General features: G+C 44.3%; 1 pseudogene; it reads left to right on the plus strand.

Moving 5' to 3' along the window:
• Window positions 1-12,468: 12,468 nt before the first annotated feature.
• On the plus strand, window positions 12,469-17,225 carry LOC125946923 (uncharacterized; annotated as a pseudogene).
• Window positions 17,226-24,561: the final 7,336 nt, after the last annotated feature.

Here is a 24,561-nt window from a genome sequence, read left to right on the forward strand (position 1 = left end):
GCCCTTCTCAGGCCCCGTAATGCGCAGTTTCTCTTTTTTGGAGCGGTCGAGAGATCCCCGCCGCTCCATAGGCGCTGGATGCGCCGCTTGGCTGGAGGTTGTGTCCATCGCCTCTCCTGAGGCGCTGGGCATCCGCTCTTGCGAGCGGTGTGTTCGTCTTGAGGGTCTCGCCTCAAGAGGTGGGACCCTAGAGGCCACTAGCCCGGAGGTCGATGGCCCCTTCTGGGATGGCGGAGCAGTGCTAGCTGCAGCCGCCGAGGGGGCAGATGGCTTCACCGCCGGCTCACTACGCGCGGGCCGGACAGCAGCCGGAAGCCGCTGCGACGCTGCCCCCTGACGCGTCACATCGGCAAAACTGGTTTTTGGCAGGTAGGACACCTGCCTTCGTGCCTCTTTAAATGAAATATTTTGTTTAACTTTAATCGTGGCAATTTCTTTTTCTTTTTTCCAGGATGGGCAGGACCGCGAGTATGCGGCATGCTCTCCTTCACAGTTTACACAATGTGGAGTATTATTGCACGACTCAGATGTGTGTTCAGAAGCACTGCATTTGGCACAAGTAGTTCGACCTCGACAGCTCTGGGAGCTATGGCCAAACCTCTGGCATTTGAAACATCGCAGGGGATTAGGGATATACGGCCTGACTCTGAGCTTTACGTAGCCTGCCTCGATAGTCTCGGGCAGTACACTTGAGCCGAAGGTTAGAATGAGATGCTTGGTCAGAATTTCTTTTCCGTCACGCCTCATCTTGATTCTTCTGACATTGATGACATTTTGGTCACTCCATCCCTCTAATAGTTCTGTCTCACTTAGCTCCATCAAATCATCATCCGAAACAACACCACGACTGGTGTTCATAGTGCGGTGTGGGGTCACAGTGACAGGAAAGTCTCCAATTGATACGAGAGTCTGCAGTTTCTCATGTTGTTTGATATCTCGGAGTTCAAGAAGAAGGTCGCCGCTAGCCAATTTCGTAGCTTTGTAGCCGGCCCCTATTGTCTCTGTCAGGCATTTTGAAACCAGAAAAGGTGAGATCGTTCTCACCGCCTTTTCGGGTTTTTCACAATGGATTACGTGGAATCGAGGGAAATTTTCACTTTGCCGGCCAAAAAATTTGAATACGTCTTCGGTGCGCCCCCGCTTAAGGGGGCGATCGGGTAATGCGGGGAAAGAAAAAGCCATAAAAAACAATAATTTTTCGGCAGGAACGCCAGCCACCCACCATGGAGCCCAACAAGGGGACGATGTAGGACCTGCAAACACAAGTCCCACAAACGTCAGCTGTACGTACCCGCTATAACCAAATACGTATAACCAAGGGTGGTTATAACACACAAGGTTAACCCTCGCCGCCAGGAAAGCTGGAAGTAAATGGAAAAGAAAAGAAGACAGGATAGATTGAGAGTGAGAGAGAAAGACGAAGATTGAAGAGGAGGACAGGAAAAGGCGACTACCGATTTCCCCCGGATGGGTCAGCCCGGGGGTGCCGTCTACGTGAAGCCGAGGCCAAAGGGGTGTGTTGCCTCCGCCGAGGGGCCGTAAAGGTCCAAACACCCGGCATTGGCTCAACCCCCAGGATCCCCTTTTCCCCGGACACGGCTAAGCCGCGCACGGTTAGACGCGGGAGGTTCCAAACCTCGTGTGCTCGGGTACGTGGTGGCGCAACTCACCAAACGCCTGCTGACGCAGACGCCCCTGCGGGGACCACGAATGAATACGACTTGGATCCGACGAGAAGAAGTTGATGGTCCGTAAGAGCCCACGTTTCTGCTTTGCGACACAGTTTAGGCCGGGGCCAGCGTGGTCAGACTTTGACGAGTCAGAGCTAGGACTGACTTAGAGACTTATAAGGCGGAGCTAGGCTCCGGAAATGAGAGTTCTTTTTCAGTAGTTTTGTATTTAGTCAGAGCTTTGTATTTTCTAGTGAGTGAGTATTTTTGGTTGAGTTATGATTTGAGTTGTGTGTGCCTTGTGCTTTTAGCGTCCCTGTACATATTAAATCCTCGTTTGGTGTGCTGCCAGTCGTGTCTCCCCTCCATCGAGAGTAGCGCATGTACGCAACTCTCCGCCTCCCAACCAAGTAAAAGGTGACAGCGGCAAAATGCACTCGACGGCCAAAAGACATAATCAGGCGGCTTCAAGGGCGGGTGTGCAAGTACAGGAAGACAATTGATTGACTACGTAAACAGCAGGTGAAGACGCACAACCGAAGAAGCATCTAATGTTACCAAACCTTTTATAACAGATGAAATGTTTGCACTGTTATAAAGCCATGTTAAGCTGGGAGAAAAAGGCAAGGGTAAACGCTTTGCTCGATGGATGAAAAAATTTGCACTGCAGTTGCATTTCCATGGCGCAAGAGCGTATCGCTTTTTCTCATCGTTCCTAACACTGCCTAGTGAGCATTTTTATAAGGAGATGGCTCTCAAATGTAAAAATGCTGCCAGGAAAAAATCCAGGGATAATACAATCCATTGCATTGTCAACTAAGTCGTGGAGCAAGCGTGTCAGAGTGTGCACTTTAATTTTTGATGAGATGATGCTTAAAAACAATTTGGCTTATGATGCGACCCAAGATGTTGTGCAGGGATTCAGACAATGGTGTTGAACAAACTTCCACTATTGCAGACAAGGCTATGGTGGTCCTTCTTTCTGGAATCTCCAAGAGATGGGTTCAGCCAGTAGCCTACACAGTAGGCCATGCCTCGACATCATTGTCGCACCTGTAAAACTTATTGATGTCGCTTTTAAGCAGTTGCAAGAAATCGGAATATTGATAAAAGCCCTAATTTGTGACCAGGGAGCATCAAATGTGAGCTTGTCAAGGCAGTTGGGTGTATCTATGGCGAAGCCATTTTTCACTGTTGACGAAAACTGCGTCTTTCATTTTCGATGTACCACATCTCGTGAAAACAACGCGGAACAATCTGCAGATGCACAAACTTCATATTGGAAAGGAGGTTGTAGACTGGGCACATATTACCAAGTTGTATCATTCAACACATGAGCTTAGGCGTTGTTTGGCACTGAAAATAATTGAATGGCATATCTATCTTTCAGTAATATGAAGGTGAAGTGGACAATCCAGGTTCTTAATGCGTTCGTTTCCATTGCTATTACTGCACTTGTGTACGTTAAAGAACTACGAAATGCAGTGCTGTCCATGGCTAACTTCTGTGACAGAATGGACAAGCTTTTTGATGCTTCGAACAATTCCAGTCCAAAAAAAAGAACCCTCACAAGATGAGGTTTGCAAATCTTAAAGGGCAGTCAGAGGTGCTCGACTTCCTTGAGGCAGCTGTTCCGTGGATTGCTACTTGGAAATTTGAAGGCAGGCGGCAGTCGCATATAATTAATTACAGGATTGCAGGTGACCATAAGAGCAATCCTGATGCTTGGGAAGAGCTCTCGAATAAGTACAACTTCAGCTTCCTCTTTACCAGGCAACTTCAACAGGACCCTTTAGAAAACATGTTCGCAAGCATTAGGCAAAGGCAAGGATGCAACATGAACACCACTGTTAGCCACTTTATATGTGGTCTAAAGCACCATTACGATCCAAAAAATAAGGAAACTTTCAGATAAAGGAAATGAGGAGGAGAAATGTGTACTTCTTCAAGAGCTCTCGCCATTTTTATTGGACAAGCTGTCGCTTGCAGATCATGCTCAGCCGTCTTGCTCAGATGACTTCCCTCCACTAGAGGATATAAGCCTGCTTCCTTCACTGAAGCAGTCGCATGCTGTTGATGATGCAGCATCGTACTATGTCGCAGGGTTTCTGATTAAGAAGTTCCTTGAAAAGTGTCTAGGAAACTGCCATTGTTCAGCATTTCGCAAGAATGACCAAAATGAATTGAGGCAGGAACACCAGTATTTTATGATGCTGAAGGCTTATCATGTACTTGGCAAGTTGTATGGCAATTTGGCTGTTCCATCTGTCAAAGCATTTCAAATGTTCCAGGAAATGAAAACTGCCTTTCTTTCCACTGCTGAAAGTGTGGTTCATTGCCATGGCGTTGGCTCTATTTGTCTGATAAACTGTCATCCATAAATTTCCGCCTTTCTTCAGTGGATTGCCGTGATAGATTCCTGAAGATGTACTGTCGAATACGCTTGTGTTGGCACGTCAGATTTGTTAACCGCAACTTGGACAAAGTTCAGTTTCAGTCCTCAATTCTAGCTTGCAGCTTGACAAGTTTAAGGCATAAACCATAATTATAATTTGTAGTGTTTCACATGCAAAAATGTGCGAAGATGAGAGAACCTGCCGGTGCGATGTCGGTGTGAGATACGCTGAAATTGCCATGTTTCTGTGGGAGAGATATGAAACTATTGTGTTAACCCTTTTAGATACTCTTTACACAATTGTGTACACCAAGATATTGCATCAATAACAAAAGTAATGATAATTAAGGGAAGAGGGTAAGCAAAAATATTGAAAAAAATCATTTTTTTCTTTTTGCGCAATTTGAAATCTGCGCCTTTTCTGAATCAGAATCAGTCATTTGTTTGTTCCAGCGCGACTTCTTTTTGTCTAAAAATGACATATTTTGAAACCTCTGCGGCGGCCTGCCACGCCCCCCCCCCATACGCTTCGCTGAATGCAAGTTTAGTGGGAATGTGATTTGGTCTGGCAACAAGTGCTTCGTCAGCCGAGTCGATTTGTAGCCGTAGCCGAACGCGTTTTGCGCGTGTTTTTTTTGCACACGTAGTTTGCGCGCGTTCGCAGAGTGCTCTGTTTGCGATTTGCAACCTGATGCGATGCCAAGATCGAAGAAGGTGTTTAGGAAACGTCGCTTCTGCGGCAATCAGCATGCATCAACTGTTACTGAAGTGCAATCGCCCGAGAGGAGCCCGACAGCCAGACAAGCGCCCACCACCAACGTGGCTTCTTCAAAGCTGTCACATTCGCCAGCGTGTATTGACAGTGAAAAGGTGACTTTTACTGATGGTGGCTATGGACTGCTTGACATTGACCTTTTGAGTGTTGCTATTACTGAAAGCTGTGTGTGTAAACTGTGCGGAGGAAACATGCAACTGGTAGACAACACCACGATGCGTGTAGGAGTTGTCTGCACTTATTCTCTTGATTGCAAGAAGTGCTCATTTTCCCAACAATTTGCTACAACGAAGAAAACAGCGGCCAGTCTTTTCGAAGCAAACGTTCGGATTGTCTATGCACTGCGATGTATCGGAAAAGGAGCAACTGCAGGAAAAACACTGTGTGCTATTCTAAACCTGCCACCGCCACCAACGAAGTTTTCTCGCTACTATAAAGAACTCCTCATCCACGTCAATGAGGCAGCTGAAGAGTCAATGAAACGTGCGGCCGCAGAAACTGTTGAGCTCAATGATGGTGACAAGGATATTGCAGTTGCTCTTGACGGAAGTCTGGCAGAAGCGAGGGCATACCTCCCATAATGGGCTAGTTTCGGCAACAAGTGTGGATAGTGGAAAAGTACTTGACGTACATGTCATGACTAAGTATTGCTCTAAATGCATCACCAATGACACCTCGTCACTTGAGAAGCATGGTCATGAGTGTGATCAAAACTATAAGGGCACAAGTGGTGGCATGGAGACTGCGGGAGCTTTATGCATATTTCAAAGAAGTGAGGAACGTCGCGGTGTTCGATATGTCAAGTATTTAGGGGACGGTGACAGCAAGGGATTCCTTGCAGTTCAAGCATCACAGCCATATGGAAATGTTTCAGTTTGCAAGCTGGAGTGCATTGGGCACGTTCAGAAAAGAATGGGCACAAGACTGCAAACTAAAGAAAGAGGGCAAAGGCATCAAGCTCTCTGACGGGAAATCTATATCTGGCCGGGGACGTCTTAGTGATGCGATTATTGACAAGCTCCAAAACTATTATGGTTTGGCCATTAGAAGAAATGTAGGCAGCTTGAAGGACATGCGAAAAGCTGTCTGGGCCACATATTTCCACTTGGCATCAACGGATACCAATCCATCCCACGGTCTTTGCCCGAAGGACGCCGACACCTGGTGCAAATTCAACAAAGCCCAGTTGAGTGGTGAACCATACGTTCACAAAGAACACCTTCCAGCATCTGTTCTTGAGGCTGTTAAGCCAATTTATCAGCAACTTGCTAATCCCGAATTACTTGCTAAATGCCTTCATGGCAAAACTCAAAACCCCGAGTCATTCAACAATGTCGTGTGGGAGCGAGCTCCTGAAAAACGTGTTTCTCGGACACCAAACATTGAAAATATGCAGTCTTGATGCTGTGCTCACATTTAATGATGGCAATATAGCCCATGTGAATGTGCTCAACTACTTTGGAATTTCGCCAGGGCGCTACACAGTGCAGGGCCTACGCACCCTTGACCTGCGTCGGAAGTACTTCGCTGACAGGGCTGCACAGCAGGCGACAAAGGAGGCTCGCCAGTCAAGACGCCTCAGCACAAAAACTTGATATTGGTGATGAGTATCTGGCTGGTGCCTATTGAAAGGGACTTTCAATTGGCGGTTATATTGTGGCACTTTTGAAATAAAGCACATTTTCCACTTTAAGCGCGATTATCTCAAAACATGCTTTTTTTGTACTTTTGTTCCTTTATCTCAGCAACCGCCATATCTTGGAACATATATTTTGGCCAGTAATTAGAGAACATGCTAGAGAATATACAGAAGCAGAATTATTCTTTTGCGAGAAAGTGCTTTTCTTCAACACATCTAGTATCTATTACAGAGTGATAATGACGTACGTGAAGTAAAAAAATTACAAAAAACGAGCAGCAGCGTTTTTAGTGCTAAATCTGCTTCAGTAAGAAGAGGAAAGGTTTATCATCACAATGATAGTAAAAGAATTACTGTAACTGTTATGGTTATGAAGAAAAAGGTACATAAACATCGCCTAAAATACATGGCGGGTATAGGGCTTACCCTGTTCCCTTAAAATGTATCACATATATCTTGAAACACTTATGATTGGAATTGTGCTGCAATTTTGGATAACATGTGCGAAATGTTTTAGTAAAATGAGTGGGAAAGTAGACTAGTGTTTGTGCTTGGTGCCAGTATGCTGTTGTATGCAGTGGGTTCACTTCTTTCATTGATTTTTTTTTTACAATGTCATGCACCAGGCACAATTTTCAACTGGCTGGATAAGTGCTTTTCAAGCTTTCTATACACAAAATAGTTGATGTTCTCATATTTGATATTCCTGCAGAGAGTTTTCGTGTGGAGTGCACATTCTGTAAACTTGACAAAACTCACTACAAAATTGAAAATTCTTACTCTTTTCTGCAAGTGTGCACTTTCTATGATTCTGAAGAGGAGTCTGAAAGGGTTAAGGGGGAGGAGAGAATATGATTTGTTTTACAGTGTGCTTGGGCTTGCTTCCCTAGAGATAGTGACTTGTATGCGGTGGAGCTCCTGGGCAGAAGCAACCCTGAGTGTCAACCTCCCAGTGCACTGTCAGTGCGACATAAGGTAAAACTGCCAGGTTGCTGCTGTGCGACATCTGAAACTGCTGTGTTTTGATTGGAATGGCAAATAAGCGAACTGCAGTTTCTATAATGATACATCAATACCATCTGAGCAAGAAGTTGCTGCTAAATTTAGTTATATGCATTACAGCATAGCCGCATAGCTGTTGTGTCTTGCGTCATGCATTGTATGTGTAGCTGTGCGTGCTTGGCTGACAACTGTAGTGAGCAGCCTTCATTCCTTGTTTGCTATGCAGCCCGAAACTACTACTTAATAAGTAAGGTTAGGCTTCAAAAGACGGGCGTTGTTTTCCTCTTTAATGCTAATGGTGTCTTCTGCTGTTTTACTGTTTTGTGGTGTTTTTCATATCGCCTGTTTATTCCTTTTGTGAAATTTATTCTCAACATATGGCAGCTGTATTGGCATGTCTTGCATTGTGCAGTGCACCCATCTTTTTGTGCTTGCGTTCATCGTACATTGCGGAAAAAAAAGTGTGCATATGCTTACTGAGAATATAACTTGAAAAAGTTTCGTATCTTCCAACACTTGTCATGTTTGTTTAATATGTCTGCATAAACACACAGTGCTGCTCTGGCGGTACAGCTTACACGAAGCTACTCGATGCATGCAAGCAACGCGTTAATAAATCAAAATATAGCCTCCGGGACAAGCATTCGCATGAAATCAATCTTGGAGGCCGTGTAATTTTTCTAATGGCCAGAAAAATAGCCTTCGAGATTAGTTTTCCTGCGGTCCCAATCTCAGAGTCTAGATTCCACACACCCGCTAGGTGCGCTGCGAACCCGATGTGTACTACTGACGCAGCTTTTACTAGTACAAGCGATACTTGCTCTCCGAATTTACCAATGTATGTTTCTTTATCTTGCAGACTACTCAGTACTGCAAGATGCACCTGCCAAACACCAGGCCCCTGCAGGTGAGATAATGCTCTTGGTTTTATCACTTCGTGAAAGCCTACACTTCAATTCTCATGAGTGAAGACAAAAGTTTGCTAGTGCTAAATTGCCTACTGATTATAAGTGCGCCAGACATTGTGGGTACTACTGACGTAGCTTTTACTAGTGCAAGCGAAACTTACTCTCCGAGTTTTACTGATATATGTTTCTTTATCTTGCAGACAACTCAGTACTGCAAGAAGCACCTGCCACACTCAAGGCTCCTGTGGGTGAGATAATGTTCTTGTGGTCTTATCACTTTGTAACGCCTACACCCCAGTCCTCGTGAGTGAACACAAATGTTTTGTAATGTTCCGTTTATTTTGCCATAGTCATAGAGAATTATACTTCGTCTTTTCTGTGCTGTCCTTCTTTCTTCTCGTTTACGAAGTCCGTCTTCCTCTTTTTATGATCGTTACACAGGCCCGCCCTTGATCGTCAACCCTCCTGGGTTGATAAGGCACCATGTTGCTGATTGATGCTATCTCAGTGGCGTTTTGTGGTCCACTGAACCAAATTGATTTCAAGACTCCTTGTTGGCTGGCTGTCTTCAGCACGATATTAGGACCCATGAAAGAAGCTTTTCAACCTTGAAAACCTTTTCAAACCAAAATAAAATCTCCTACTTTGATGTCAGCTACCTTTGTGGAGTGAGCATGGTCGTAGTTACGCTTCATGGCGACCTTATATTTCTCGTTCTCTTCTACCGATTTCTTGCGTTCTTGGAGGGTTAGCACATTTGTAGGACCAAGGAGGTGATCAGCTGGAAGCCGCTTTTATTTTCCATGGTAAGCAAAATATGGACTGCATCCCAAAGCAGTTGTATGAGAATGGTTATGGTGATTAACAGCCACTTCAAGAGCACACTTCCAACCACCTTGGAATTCTGGATAAAGTTATAAACAGCTTGATATCTCTGATTGCTCTCTAGGCCAACCCATTGGCTTCAGGATGATATGGTGCAGCAAAACGAAGATGTTTATTTCGTTGTTCAGTCCACTGTTTTAAATGCTCGCTTCTGAAAGCAGGGCCACTGTCAGCCACAATCACTTTGACATTTTTTAACATTTCACGACTGAGTAGCGATACGACGCTGTTGGCATATTTTTCTGCCCTAACGCAACCATTCTCGTGCATTTGTCGATGGCCAAAAGAAATGCTTGTGTAGTTCTCACTCCCTCCACTTTTTTCTTGAGCTCCGCGAAATCAAAGTGCACAGTTTCAAAAGGCTTGCTTGAATACTTTGTTAGGATTATTGCGCTCCCGCGAGGCTTGAATTTTGCTTTGCTGATATGGCATTGGTGACAAGTTCTGATGTATGTAGATATATCCTGCTTCATCATGCTCCAGAAGAATCTTTAGTTAAAATCTGCTGCTTGTGTCATGCCACATATATCACTAAGGGTGACTTTTAAGTGTCCGTTATAACTTATTTGCTTGCAGGGGCAATGAAAGAAAGCTTTCGAACACCGATGTTCCTGTGACAGACTTGCTTTCTACACCGCGAGGTGTGTTATCGAATTGGAGACCAGTTCTCTGTTATAAGATCAGTGTTGATGCTAGCACTGAGCTTGTTTATTTGTATGTCCACAGGGTACAAATTGACTTCAAAATCACAGAGGGAGGTAGAGTTGGAGCGACGCCTCATGCTAGAATACAAACGATGGCACAAAGCAGAAAGTGACAGAGACTGACTGCGTGAATCAATTTCAAAAGTTGTTTCTCCTGACCAAGTTCGTGTACTAGAGAAGGGCACGATGCAAGGCAGCTCATGGTCACCAGAGATAGTCCAGAAAGCTCTGCAATTAAAGGTTGCCTGCGGCAGCAAAGGCTACGACTTTGTGAAAGAGGATGTTGTGCCTCTAGCAGCGAAAAGAATGCTCCAACAGCAAACAGAACACATAAAATTCAGGCCAGGTAAACATGATAGACAACTTTAAAAGAGTATTGTGATGTTAGTGTTGATGTAACATGAACATTTTTTAATGAATCTTAGATGAGGCGTTTGCGGCACTGAAACAGAGGTCTCATCATTGCAACCGGAAGAGCACCATGCCTGCTTGCTTATGAATGAAATGCAGCTCAATCCAGGTCTGGACCATGATGCATCAACTGGAAGCATTATAGGCAAGTGAAACTGTCTATTGATAGTGTTATGTAATGTTAATGTCCTAGCACAAGCAAATGCGCTCTGGCACAGAGGATCGATATTGTACATTGAAAAATTTGCCTATTAATCTGTTGTCATGGCTTGCTACAGAATTTTTGGCACTAAAGCTCATTCTAGACACCTAAAAGAGAAAGTATAGGTACAATATTGTTATGGAGCGATCCACACATGGATCAACGCGATGCTTGGCGGCGCGACAAAGACGACGATGAAGATGCTAGCTCTTGGACCGGATCGGACATCTCTTGCCCTAGCCCCCTCTGTATATATTTTGTAAATATATCCTTCGCCTCCATCTCGCTTCCGTCACACTTTGGTGGAGGTGCGGGGTACGCCTCGCCTCGCAACGGAACTTCGCAGCGGCCGTCGTTTCGGACATCTGTCTGCAATGGCGGAAGACACAGCGTCTACATCAGCGCCCGCCACTTCAACGGTCACGCTTGTGCAACCCCGGGATCCTGGCACGTTCTCCGGTTCCGGTGACGCGGATGTTGTAGACTGGCTGACGCAGTACGAATGCGTGAGTAAGAACAACCGATGGGACCCTACCATGATGTTGGCAAATATAATCTTCTACCTGACAGGCACTGCGAAGGTATGGTTCGATAATCACGAAGCTGAGATTGGGAGCTGGGACGTCTGCAAAGAAAAACTCCGAGAATTGTTTGGGAAGCCCATTGGCCGGAAGATCGCCGCGACAAAGACGCTCGCGTCACGTGCGCAGACGGCTACTGAGTCTTACGTCGCATACATAGAAGACGTATTAGCGCTATGCCGAAAGGCCGACGCCGAGATGCCGGAGGACAACAAGGTTGGGCATATCTTGAAAGGGATCGCCAACGACGCCTTCAACCTTTTAATGTGTAGAAACTGTTCTACAGTCGACGCTATTATAAAGGAGTGCCGGCGCTTTGAGCAGGCTGAAAGCCGGCGCATTGGCCACTCATTTGCCCAGCTTCCCAACACGGCGGCAACGTCCTCTTGCGAAGACCGCACGGCTGCGCAACCGTCAGTTCCACCAGATCAGCTGACGCGTATTGTACGCCGCGAACTTGAGGCCATGACCCCTGCTCCAGTTCACGCCGGTGACTCAAGCTCGATTACGGCTCCATTTGTTCGTGCCATTGTCCGGCAGGAGCTCGCCAACATGGGCATTCACTCTGTGTGCACCGTTGTCAGCCCAACACAAACTTCGTGGCGTCCGCCCTATGGGCCACAATATGGGCCAAAGTAAACAGAAATAGCCTTTGCAAATCAATCAGTTTTATTGAGTGTGGGGGTGTGCAATATATTTGAGACTTTTGAATAACAAATTGAATAGTGTCCTATTCGATACGATTACCGGGTCGAATAGCGACTATTGGTAAATGCAAATATCTTTCAAATACTTTTTCAAATATTTCATAATGTCAGCTGCACCCAATTAAACATAACATTGGAGCAAAATACGGTAAACTTGTACCGCTGTGGGCCTAGTATAGACATAAAACATGAGAACTTGTGTAGTAGAGAAGGCTACGTCGCTCAGGTAGCCGTACTTTACAGGCTATACGGCGATCATTCGTGCTCTGAAGAGTCCCAATGCTCCATTTGTGCTTTTATTAAACAATGCATCATGACATGATGCAATGACTGAAACTTGCTAACTTTAAGAATACTGGGATGTGAACAGTTGTATATTTATTCTGATAATGGCTGTTCAATATTTGAAAAGCATTCGAAAACTATTCGATTTGCTTGTGGCAGAATTCTATTCAAATTTAGTCATTCAAATACAGCGCCATTGTCGTCCAGCCATTGCAAAACTCTGCCAGGTTAGGAACTACCCTAACCTACCCCACCACTACCTTGCATATTGCATTTGCCATGAAAGTGCTCACAGTGTAGTAATTTCTTGAAATGACTGTTGGCATTGCAGGGCACCCCACAATTAGGCCGTCTAATCCATCCATCAAGGAAGAGTTGGCAACCCATGCTCTGGTGTTCATGCTGGCTGGACTGACGACTTGATGGATGCAGGCTGTTGCTTACCACTTCACTTGCAAGGGTGTCATTTGTTTGATACAGTGTCTTTTATTGTGCGCTTGCACTTCGTGCATTAGTTTAAAGCTATTTTTAAGCATAAGTGGCATGAAGGCTAGAAAATGTCAACACTACTGCTGTGACTTTACAATTTAACCAAAAAAATAAGTTATGGGATTACATTTCGGTTTAACCTTCCGTTGTGCTTTGCGAATATGCCATTTATATTTGGGGTCCTAATAATCTTTTCTGCCTTTTTTTAACAGCTTCTTTTTTTGATGCTCAACAAGTAAAAGAGTGCATTTTTGAAGTCATCAAGAGAGCAGAAGCTGCAGGGATCACAGTTAATGCAGTGGTCACTGATATGGGTCCAGGCAACACAGCAATTTGGAGGCTTTGTGGCATTCATGCTTCAAAATATGGTATCATGAGTAAGAGCCCTGCGGCAAAAGAAGGACGAAGTGAACCGAGCGTTCCAAACGGCACGAGACCTCGAGGCGCCTGAACCGAGCCATATTCAAGGGAGAAACGACACTGTTCGAGCATTATCGACGTGACTCTGGGTCAGGAAGGTCGCATCGTCAACTACACTCTGGCGACGGGAGACTTGGAGGTTCGGCTGAGTGCGTGATGCGGGCAGTCCGAGGTGCAGCCGTCGACCTCGGAGACGTTCGAGCGAGGCTCCTTTCACCAGCTGCAGCATCACATGGCATGGCCGGGCATTCCAGATAGGATCCCCCTTTATCGGCAGACCACCGCGTTTGGTAATCCCTGGAACGCCACGTCGGCACTTTAGAAGGGAGCCGGACAGAAGCAACGGCCGAGAAAGTCGTTAGGCCTAGTCCGTCAGGCCTCTCTACCACGTCAGCATCAGCGACCGGGTTACAGGTGTCCACCAAGGCAACGACATCGTCAAGATCACCGGGAGCAACAACTCCGAAACAGACGCGACGCGACTTGGACGAAGAGAGCCCCATGAGTCAGTGTCAAGAAAGGTGAGGTCATTCCACGTAAGCGTCGCCGCGAGATAACCGTAGGCCAGAGTTGCACGACTTTCATGCGAGAAACGCCAACTACCGGAGGAGGGTTTAAGATCATGTTTATTGTTAATTAATGATTAGGTTGTATATTAGTTAGCATTTATTTGTTCAGTGTGTGCTAGTTTGAGTGAGTTTTTAGTTTGAGTTTTGAGTTTGTGTGAAATTAAATTCTGCTTGCTGTGTTGCCATGCATCTTCCAACCTCATCACATTTAACACCCGCACGCCCCTGAGATCAGTGACAAAAACAAATGCGACGTATGGCAAGCCCCCGACATCATGTCCCCACCCCTGTGGCAGTGGCCGACGGCTGCATTTTTTAGGGATTCACCTCACCTACTCAAAAAATTTGATAGGTCATCGTGTCAGGGGCCAGGAAATCGTCCTGGACAAAGTGACAGTTGCCAGGCATAAACTACCCACCAACAAGGTCAGTCTGCAAAGCGCATGGTAGATCTGAAACACCACACTGCAAGAGATTGTCAAGGCTTCCGACTACTCTCCAGATGTTTTCAGAGCTATAAACTTTGTTTAGAGCTACCTTGATAATCAAACAAATGGGACTAGTGTAACTCGTTCTTGTTTTGAAGGTCTCCCTTGAACATGTGCGACAGGCTTGCGCTATAGACGAGAAGCACAAACTGAAGTTAATGCCACATTAAAGAACCGTGTCCTGGACCCAAATCATTACGAAAAAATGAATCTCGCCTCGGCACATTCACTTAAGCATCATAGCACAGCTGCAGCCTTGCAGTACCTGGTTGGCAAAGCCCTGCTGCTAAACACAGCTCTGACAACCGCATTTTTTATTGGCCAAGTATTCTTTTGGTTCACAATAATGACGTCGCGAACAAGAAAAACAGCATTAAGCGATCTTTGTCCCCAAAAATCAGACGATGCCAAGCAGTTTCTGCAAGACTTCATTGCTTTATTCACAGGGCTCATGATAGTCAACAAGACTGGCACAGGAGCCTGGAAACCTGTGCAGACTGGTGCTGTTTTGTCAACTGTTGCGGCTTTATCTTTAAGAGAGTGCTACATTACCAAGCAAGGTTTCAAGTTTTTGATGCTCAGTCGATTGAGCCAAGATGCTCTTGAAAATTTGTTTAGCTCAATAAGGGTTTAAAACACCTGTGCCCTGTGCCAGGGAGTTCAAATCTACCTTTAGAGTGATTGTGCTGGCTCAGTTCTAACCTAGTTATAGCGGCTCATATAGCATTGATGACTCACAGGATCTTGTGCTTTTCTTGAGAGATGGAGGTCTCAATGCTGACCTTAAAGAAGATGCAAATGAAGTTGTCGATGTTGACGATGGCATTTTTGAGCTTTGTCAAGAGGAACAAGACATCCTAGAATATTTCTCTGGCTATATTGCATATGCTGTAATACATAAGCGTAAGCTGTGCCAGACGTGCTATTTGAGCATTGTTGATGGGAGTAGGGAAGTCCCAGAGCTGTTAGCTTTGAAATGCTATGCCCAAAATGGCCGAAATCCTCTGAAAGTGCCATCACAGCCACTAGTCAAGCTGATGCAGGCTTGTGAGAATTTGTTTTGTGCCAATGAAACTAATCTCCTCATCTCGAAGTGCAGCGTCAAAAGCCTTAAGCAAACTGTTTTTCTCTACATGCCACAGTGTTGTCGAAAAGGCATTGTCTCATTTCTTTCTTTGTCGACTCAGGTATGCTTTAAAATAAAGGAATGTGCAACTTCAGTCCAGGCTACGACAGTCTGGAAAGTGTGGCTCAAAGAGTGTCGGTATGTGTGTACTCAGTCAAAATCTCTTAGTGTAAGATTGTTTAATTTACTTGGCACATTTTAGATCAGGGTTCCAGAGACCAGGGTCACAAGGCTTCAGAAAACCTAAATCAGTTTTTGAAGCTGTGATGATCAATTTTATGTTATTTTATCTAAGTCACAAGTCACTAAAGTGTTCTGCAGTAACATGCAAGGGAGAGAAGTATATTATAGAATGGAAACTTTGCTCTCCTTTCTAGCAGCCTGCTATAACTTGGTGATATGGCAACTTCTGTTTATGGAAGTTGTTCATTCACGTCTTGTTTCTAGTAGCTGTTTTCTTAGCAGCTTGCACTCTGTGTTAGCCACCTCATTGTGTTTTTTTATCTTTCTACATCTTTGTGCAATGATCCACCTTTTTTTGCCATTTCCGGTAGGAGCATGGCACTGTATAGGCTGCTGCTGTTCATTGCTCCCAGTATGAGCAACGAGCCACAAATAACATCCTTTTTGTTGTTTAGAGTTGCTGTACAGCAGTCACAAGCTGAACCTTGGTTGAACTGTTTTAATAACGTGTTTTAGCTGCAGGTTTTTACAAACGGTGGTGTGTATTCACTTAAACACTCATTAAGGTGTTTCTTACCTCACTAGTTTTTTTTATTCTTGAAATTATGCTTCAAATAATCAACCTGAAGCTGCCATGTCCAGCTGAGTATTTGTTTTGGTATCTTCGGCAAAGCCATAGTTACTTCCCTCATTAAGGTGTTTCTAATCTCTCTAGTTTTTATTTTAATTCTTGAAATTATGCTTCAGATAATCTCAAGCTGCCATGTCCAGCTGAGCATTTGTTTTGGTATCTTCAGTGAAGCCATAGTTACTTGTCACTTCAACAAAGGATGGAGCGCACCTCTGTGACAGGCAAGCTTCAGGAGTCAGTTTTTTCCCTAGTATTTTACATTTGACCAGAGGTGCTACCCTGGAGTCTAGTGCAGCCAAATGCTTTGAATCTAGAGTCCTTAAGCTGTCTTTGTGGAGCAACATCCGCATACTTCATGAGTGCCCACATGCAGCCACAATATTATCCATAGATGAAACAGAAAGGTCTGCAGCTGGACTTCTTAATCTATGCATGGCAAGCCTGCGGAGAAATTCCTTTTCACTGAAATCGTCAGTGAGCTGTTTTTTGTCAGTTGCCATGTCGCGCTGCACATGCAATGTGCTGTCTGCTGCAGTTGCATTCTTTTTATGTTAACAGTTGTGATGCAAATGTCTGTGTGCAGCACATTAAGCACAATAGCTATCTCTCACGAGTCCTTAAATGTCTTTTTCTTTGCAGAGAATTTAATTGCAGACTTACAATGCATACCATTCTGGGCTGCAATAGAAGCATGTTGTCTCTGTTTTGCCGCAAAAGAGACAGCACTGTTGCCAAGCAGAGAGCAAATTTTATCCTCGTGGTTCACCCAGGCCTCTTTCTGTATTTTCCTCAACCATGTGCAAATACTGTGCAAGTTCTTGTTCGAAGTTCAATCTCGGCAATTGTTGTCACTGCATTTCAGTAGGCTATCACTACTGCGGAGCTAAATACTATCACCAACTGCACGCAAACAATGTGATCTGGTAATGATCATCCGGTGACAGAGGACTTGGGAAATTATATCAACATTACTGAGTCGCAGAGGCGATTTTCAGCCTGTAGATGTGGTATTGAACATCGTCTTTAAGCGTGTGCATTCCAGACACATAGTTTAGCAAAGAAACTGAATTTAACACTTTCGTGACCGTGCCTATTCCCGTCGACAGTATGTTCTCGATGGTACAAGTTGAATTTTCGCACCTCTCCGAGCGCTTCGGACAGCTAGCGCCATCGAGCAGGTTAAAAGAGAGACTATTTTATTGGTTTCGAATTTGTGTTTAGCTTTTCCACCGCGCGGGGATTTTTAAAGCGCCTGCATAGTCGGGGTGACGAGCGTTTGTTGTTTCCGAGATGGCATCTACGTCGCGTGCATCCGTTTTGAGTTTCGACGGATTCTGACGCATCTGGGCTCGAATTTGCGGATGATGGCAGCATCACAGACTCTGAAGACGACTTTGATTCGTCGGACTTCAATAAGGACGACGAAAGTGCGGCAAACCACCCCGGAACATCCGACAGGTATCCGCCGGTGAGTTTCGCTTTCTTCTCGGATCGTGTTATCGCTGCTGCGCATCGACGGAAGGATTTCCGGCATGTTCTAAAGTTTGCAGTTCTTATCTGCGGGGTGTCAACGTCGTTCGGACGGGACCATTTGCCGGCGGCTGTGCAGACAGTAGAGTTTTGTCCACGAAGACAGCCGGGAGTGGACCTTGGAGTCGTGCTCCGGAGTGCTGCGCGGTGGTTCGTAAGAGCCGTTGAGTTCTTCCTGTTTTCACCGCCGAAATCATCAGGAGATAAGCAACAACACAAATAAGTATGCGTGGATGCATATTTTCTAGAAGCCCACATACAGCGAGAGATGGATTGTGGAAGGAAGTCACTCAAGAGCAGATGCTCAAGTTCATCGGACTTCTCGTATACATGGGAATCGTGCAAGTCCCACGCTTGCATTGTTATTGGAGCACACGCAGATTATTCTTGGGGCTTCTTCCTCCTACAGCGATGCCAAGGAGATGGTTCAAGGCATTGCTTGCTTTCCTGAGTGTGTCTGATCCAGAGAAGACGACCGTCGCTTCGCATGGCAAGCTTCACCGCATATCCTCTCTGCTTCAGCACGTCAACGATTCTTCCGCACTATTTTTTCAACCGCGTCGGAACGTCTCCGTCGATGAGAGAATGGTGAAATCAAAAGGTCGGTCCGGAATTCGCCAGTACATGAGGGATAAAGTGATCAAATGGGGTTACAAATTATGGGTTTTGGCAGATTCGGAAACGGGGTACACTGTTCAGTTCAGCGTCTATACGGGAAAGCGCGAATAACCTAGCGTGCGAGGTTAGCATTCGATGTGGTGACGCGGCTGTGCGAAAATTATCTTGATCAAGGTTACATAATTTTTTTGCACAATTTCTACACTTCCACATCTTTGTTCATTTACTGGAGCGCAAGACACTTGCGTGTGGGACAACGCGGAAAGATTGGTGTGGCTTTCAAAGTGAACTGAAAGACACACAGTGGGAAAAGAAGGCGAAAAGAGGGGACGTTCGATGGCTGCGGGAGCAGGATGTTTTGTATCTGCAATGGAAAGACAGGCGGGTTGTGAATATGATGTCTACCACGCACACAGCGAACAAATTCGTCCTTGCAAAGCGAAGAAAGTCGGGAACACGTGGACAGAAGCGTCCGTGAAGAAGCCGGTGCTGATCAAGAAATACAATGTGGGCATACTTGGAGTGGATAAATCCGACCAGCTCACCGGATCCTACAACGTTCTTATGAAGTCCATGCGTTGGTGGAAGACCCTGTTTTTTCACTGTATCGATATAGCTGTAGTAAATAGCTTTATAATGTTTGACGAGCATCGTCAGCAGCATCCAGAAGTCCCAGAATTATCGAGAAGTTTGCACTTCGACCAGTTTGCCTTCAGACTAGAACTAATCGACCAGATGCTGGGATATGATGAGCCACATCTTGCGGACCCCCCCAGTCACGCCTGTTCCTTCTCGGAGTGCACCTCAAGTTCAACAGCACCAACCACAAAAAATGTAAAGATACAGACACTGTAAACGGTGCTATGAAGAAAGAAAAGTAGAGCAGAAAACAAATGTTTTCTGCGAAACATGTGCAGCTAACCTCTGTTTCACTTCATCGAGAAACTGCTTTGCACGGTGGCACGATAGACACTAGGTCTAATGTTTTCCTGTGTGCCTGAACAAATTTTGTAGATACAGGGCTAATATTTACTGGTTGATTTCATATGGCCATTTAGTTGAAAATGTATATTTCGATTTTTTAAATATTTTTGTGTGCAAAGCAGCATTGATGTTTTTATCGATGTATCTCGTTCTTGTTGCTTGATAATTTTTGTCATACTATTTTTAATAAATATGTGTGAAATTAACGCCATTGGAAAGATAATTTCTTCTACAATTTGATACCATACACTTCAACATTAATCATTTCCTGTGGCAGGAAACAAATAAATACCAGACTACCCGAAAACTACCATTTTCCTGCGGTCACGAAAGTGTTAATGATCTCAGCTGTGACAGGTGCTCTTGGGGCTCTGCAACAAGTGTTGCCGAAATACGTGCACAAAATATCCACAATACAGAAGGCTTATTTTGATGACCCTTGGTAAATCTCAACTTTGAAATCTTGAAGAGTCTTGTTATCGTGATGGAGATGAAACATAAAGCCTCATTTGACACTGCATGCTGGTCTAATTATCATCATCACATCACAAGGCTCCTAATTGCCTACAATTCTCTGGCTCCTCCTTTGTATTTATGGTGGATTCAAGCTCTGTACCAAATTATTATGCTTTTATTCTCTGGTATTTTGTGTTAGCCTAAAGTGGTCACTGTAATTAGTGTTAAGAGAAGCGGTTTTCTGTAGCCAGAAGTTGCATGCTGCAATTTTAAGTTAATGAGACATCTTGTCAGCAGCTGCATAAAATAATGATCTCAGTTTTGTATGGGAAATTTAGTGTTCTGTGCAATATTAGGAACAATGTTCAACTGCATACAAAATGTTGCTGCAGTCTAGTCACCTAATTTTTCTGTATCATAATTTTACTGTTACTGTAATGTTTTCAATTCTTGTGACAAATTTATATTGTGTTCATACTTTTCATATTTTGTTATGCATGCTGTTTTTGCCTTTCAGATTTATATTTGCTTTGAAATCATGACATGGTTAGTCTTGTTGAATTCATGTATGACTACCATGCTTGTTCCCTACTATTTATTTTTTGTCCTAGCCATTGAACTGGTCTTCATTTGTGTATGACTTACACTTGTCAACAGTCATTTTTATGTGCAAATTTACTGGACTACATACACTACTGGTTCTGGGAAATCCAAGCAATTCCTAAAGTATTGCTCGTTACAGATACCACTATTCTACTCTTCCAGGCTGAATAACCCTACTAGGCAGACATTACTTCTTCAACAAATCCCAATGGAAAGTTAGATACTATTTTTTAAATCATTGGCTTATACTCGTATCTCATCAGTGACTTGCAGCACTGCCGAAGGTAAGAGGTGTACACAGGCAATATCTTTGCACCACCGAATACAGTTCTGGGCTTAAATGTCTAATTAGTGGCGGGACTAGAAAGTTATTTCTGCTTGACACATGATACGTTACAGCCATACGTAAGATGTTTTGTCTTTTGTGCATGCACGTCGTATACCTCGAGTTACTGTGCCTGGTAAACACCGGTCACTTTAGTAGCCGTCGTAACTGTGATTACACAGCAACATGGCAGCGCCCCATGCGGCCCAGACTGCCCGCTTCAATCCCAATTCGCACTTGTTAGTGGCTCTCCATCCTGACAGCAATAAATAGAAGGTAAAATCCATTGTCAGCTTACTCTCATATCTCACGCTGAGGACAAAGCATTAGGTATGTTTTGTCGTTATTAGAGATCAGTTGTTTGTTCTGACGTTGCTAGGACTACAGAGGCAGTGCCATGAAGTAAAAGTGATTTGATTTCCATTTAGCATATGGAGCCACAGTACTAGTGCTAGTGATGCATTGATGCGGAACATTACGAAGGCCTAATTGTTCACTGCATCATTAATTTCCTACATTGTTATATGATCAAATAGACACCGAGCAGATGCTGTGAACATTTATCAGGGCATTTGCTTTATTAAAACTGGCTAAGGAGGTTGCACTGAACTGCTCAGAAAGTGTATCGATGAAGCAAAGCCCAGCTGTGGCATTCATGGAAATGCAGCCTATAGTTACAAAGAAAAAACATTTGCTGCGTCACTCCACAAACAGTGGAAAATGTATCAAAAGGATGGCAAGCAGACGACACGGCGTGGATGAACACATCTTGAGGGGCATTCAGCCTTCCTATTGGCTAAGGAGCTCTGCAGCTTTCCCAGTGCTGCAAGGAACTACTGAAATGATGTATAAGTAAACATTTTGAAATTCAGAATGTAACACTCCATTAGTACCCAAGACTGCACCTTTAAGTGCCTTTTTTTATTACAGTCTCTACTACTCGTAACACTTTTGTTAAATTGTCTAATTTTGCCTATGATTTGTTGACCATGTAATGCCTGCCTAGTAGGGTAATCTAGATCAAATGTGGAGTGGTGGTATCTGCAATAGGCGATTTTCAAAAATATTGCTCAAAATTTGAAAACTGATGTGTACTAATCTGCTTCAACTTCTCTGTGTGGCCTGCTCCTGTGTTCCATACTTCTGCAGTGCCTTACTTAAGAATTGTCTGTGTCTGCAATAAAAATGAAATGCTGTGATCTCATGCACCTACAAGGCGTGTGCGTTATTTTGAACAGACTTTATAAATAAACTGTTTTATATGGACACTCAAAGAGGATTTCTGCCGTCGGCGTCGCCATCGCCATGAGGTTCCGTATGACCGTTCTGCGCCGTGCTCCCTGAACGGCTGCAGAATTAAGTGTCTCTTTCCTACTTTACAATCACCATATATAAAAGCAAACGCGACTTCCTTTGCGCGAAAGGCCATGGGGTGAAGCGAGGGAGGGGAGGCGACATTTAGGTGCGGCACCAAATGCGTACTTATATAAAAACGTGTGAGGCAAGAAGGTGGTAGACTTCCGACGCTGCTCGACGAGTTTCCCGTTCTTATCTCGTCGAAAACCTCCAAGACGCCCCCAGAGGCCGTGGCAACAGTCACCAACGCCGCACACATTCGGTGCGAACGCGGGCAAAACAGCGACGGCGGCGACAACAGCTCTGTGCATTGCTGGTGCTGCTGCATGTCCAAGTATATACAGCTGATAAAACTACTATCCTTAATCCGTTGCTATCGCAACTGATGCTTCGCCTTTCGGGTGAAACCCCCCCCCCTGCAACATTTTTTTTATTACATTCTCATTTCAATGTGAATCGAAGCTCCTCTCATTTCGCTTGCGAAAAAGTGAAAGCTGGTCACATAGAAGCTGATGCTTTCTTTAGTGGCTGTGTGCACTTCAGTCATTTGCCATTCTTGGCTTAGATTTAATTTTAACATCTTTGCATTGTGGATAGTAAATTGAATTCCTTGAAATTTGAAGAAACAATTGTAGCTAGTTCATAGCAACATGTTTGAGTATAATAAAAATATTCAAAACCTGCCTCATGACACCTTACTGTAATAACGGTTGTTCTTTGCAAAACTACTGCAGGGTCTTCAGGTAAAAACACCTGAATAAACAGAAATTTTAAGTGAACAGCCTATTACAAGTGTGGTTCAGATGAAATTGCTTGACTAACAAAGGTGCTTTTGTCGGCTGTGCTGAATATTTTGCAGGTGGAATATAAAAGGCTACTGCAAGTATTCGGCTTTTTTTAAATAATGCAAACAAATGTTTTAATAGGAATGACCAGTTTTGTGGATATAATGCACCACACTGCATTCAAATAAGTGTCATAAAAAAGCCAGCTCTCATTTTCATGATAATGCACTGCTTGGGATGTTGTTTCTGGACATAAGCAGTAGTAAATATCTTAATTTAGTAACATGTTTTATGTGAAGAAGGAGGCAAGAGGAATGTTGTCATTTAACATACAGTAAGGGCTTAACTGTGTTTAGCATTATTACCTATAATGTAGCTATATCAATCCTGTGAGAGAAAGACGGTACAATTTGCTATACTCCCACAGAAGGTTACTTTTGGAATCCGTGCAGTGAAAAGGGGCACATAATGAAATGACATAAGTGTGGCTGATATCCAGTGCCTGCTGGTAGATAGGCACGTTTCTACAGCAAATCAAAATGGGTACCCAACTCAATATAGAAATAGCTGGTCATGGATTCATGAGCAATATGTTCTTTGACTGCCTACGTGTTGAGAGCTCTGGCACATCTCTAGGTATAGGCCTCATTATATTTAGTACAATTCCCTTTGTAAAAGAGCACATGAACTTGATAATGCTCGCTATATCAAAGTATTTGCCAGCACGTGCACTGATGGTTTTTTTTTTTTGCTCAAATTTGCATTGCGGCTTTATTGACATAAAGAGGTACTTGCGGCTAGGTGCTTTTCCGTTTATGTGGTTTACATGCTAGAAGAGCACTGCACTGCTTAGTCGCATATTTATCTCTGTTGAAACAAAATCTGAATGCCAATTAATCTTTAAGCGAAGGAGAACATTAAGGCATCTGATTGCTTACCTTAGATGCTAACATTTATCTAGTTTTTAATAAACTATATTATTTTGAGCATTAGACTGTCCTTGTTATGTAGCTTCATTCGCTCGGAACCTTCTGTAGGATTTTCGGAATCCATAAAGTAACATTATCAACATATTCCCCAAGACAGGTAAGTGCAATCTAATTGTTACCGCCGAGGTTAACGAATGCTGAATTTGACCAGCGTATCTAGAACAACCAATGTGCCCATCCGTTATCAGGTCAAAAGTTCTGAGAAGGTACACAGGTGAATACACAAAGTCAAAAAAAAAACAACTAATAATACTCGCCCTGCATCTCGCGCCACGCGTTAAAGATCAGCAGCGCTTTTTTTCTTGACTTTTTTTATCTAGTGAGCTGTTTCCATGTGCTTTGTTTATGATGAGACGGAAAAGCTGTCCACACGCGATGGAAAAGCGCCCACAGTCGACCGACGATACGCTAGGCATGTCGCCTGCAAAAACGGAGTGCGGCTTCACCACACAGTTTTGGTTGCTTGCCAGGAAAGATGGCGGACCTGCGTACAACTGTTCCCGTAGTAAGCCTATACAGTGACTCTACACCACGGTGTAAGATATATACTCTTTAGGTGGGGACACTTCTCGGCTTGCTTGCTAAACGCGATTGGACCAGATAAAGTAGCAACAGCATGCGTCGATCGGGCCAGTGACGGCAGCGGATACCTATCGGCGGAACGACGCAACCTCAGTTAGAATGCAGGCGAGAGCTTGCGTGGACAAGGAACGCGTGCATGCCCTCTCCCCCAAGTTCTCCCCTCTACCCGGTGACCTACTTTCGCGTGTCACTCAATCATTTCGGATTTCCTGCGAAGCGCCAGTTATACGAACGGGAGATTAAACCAATAAAAAGTTTTCTGT

The sequence above is a fragment of the Dermacentor silvarum genome, chromosome 7, assembly GCF_013339745.2.
Source record: "Dermacentor silvarum isolate Dsil-2018 chromosome 7, BIME_Dsil_1.4, whole genome shotgun sequence".
In the NCBI taxonomy this organism is placed as follows: Eukaryota; Metazoa; Arthropoda; class Arachnida; order Ixodida; family Ixodidae; genus Dermacentor; species Dermacentor silvarum.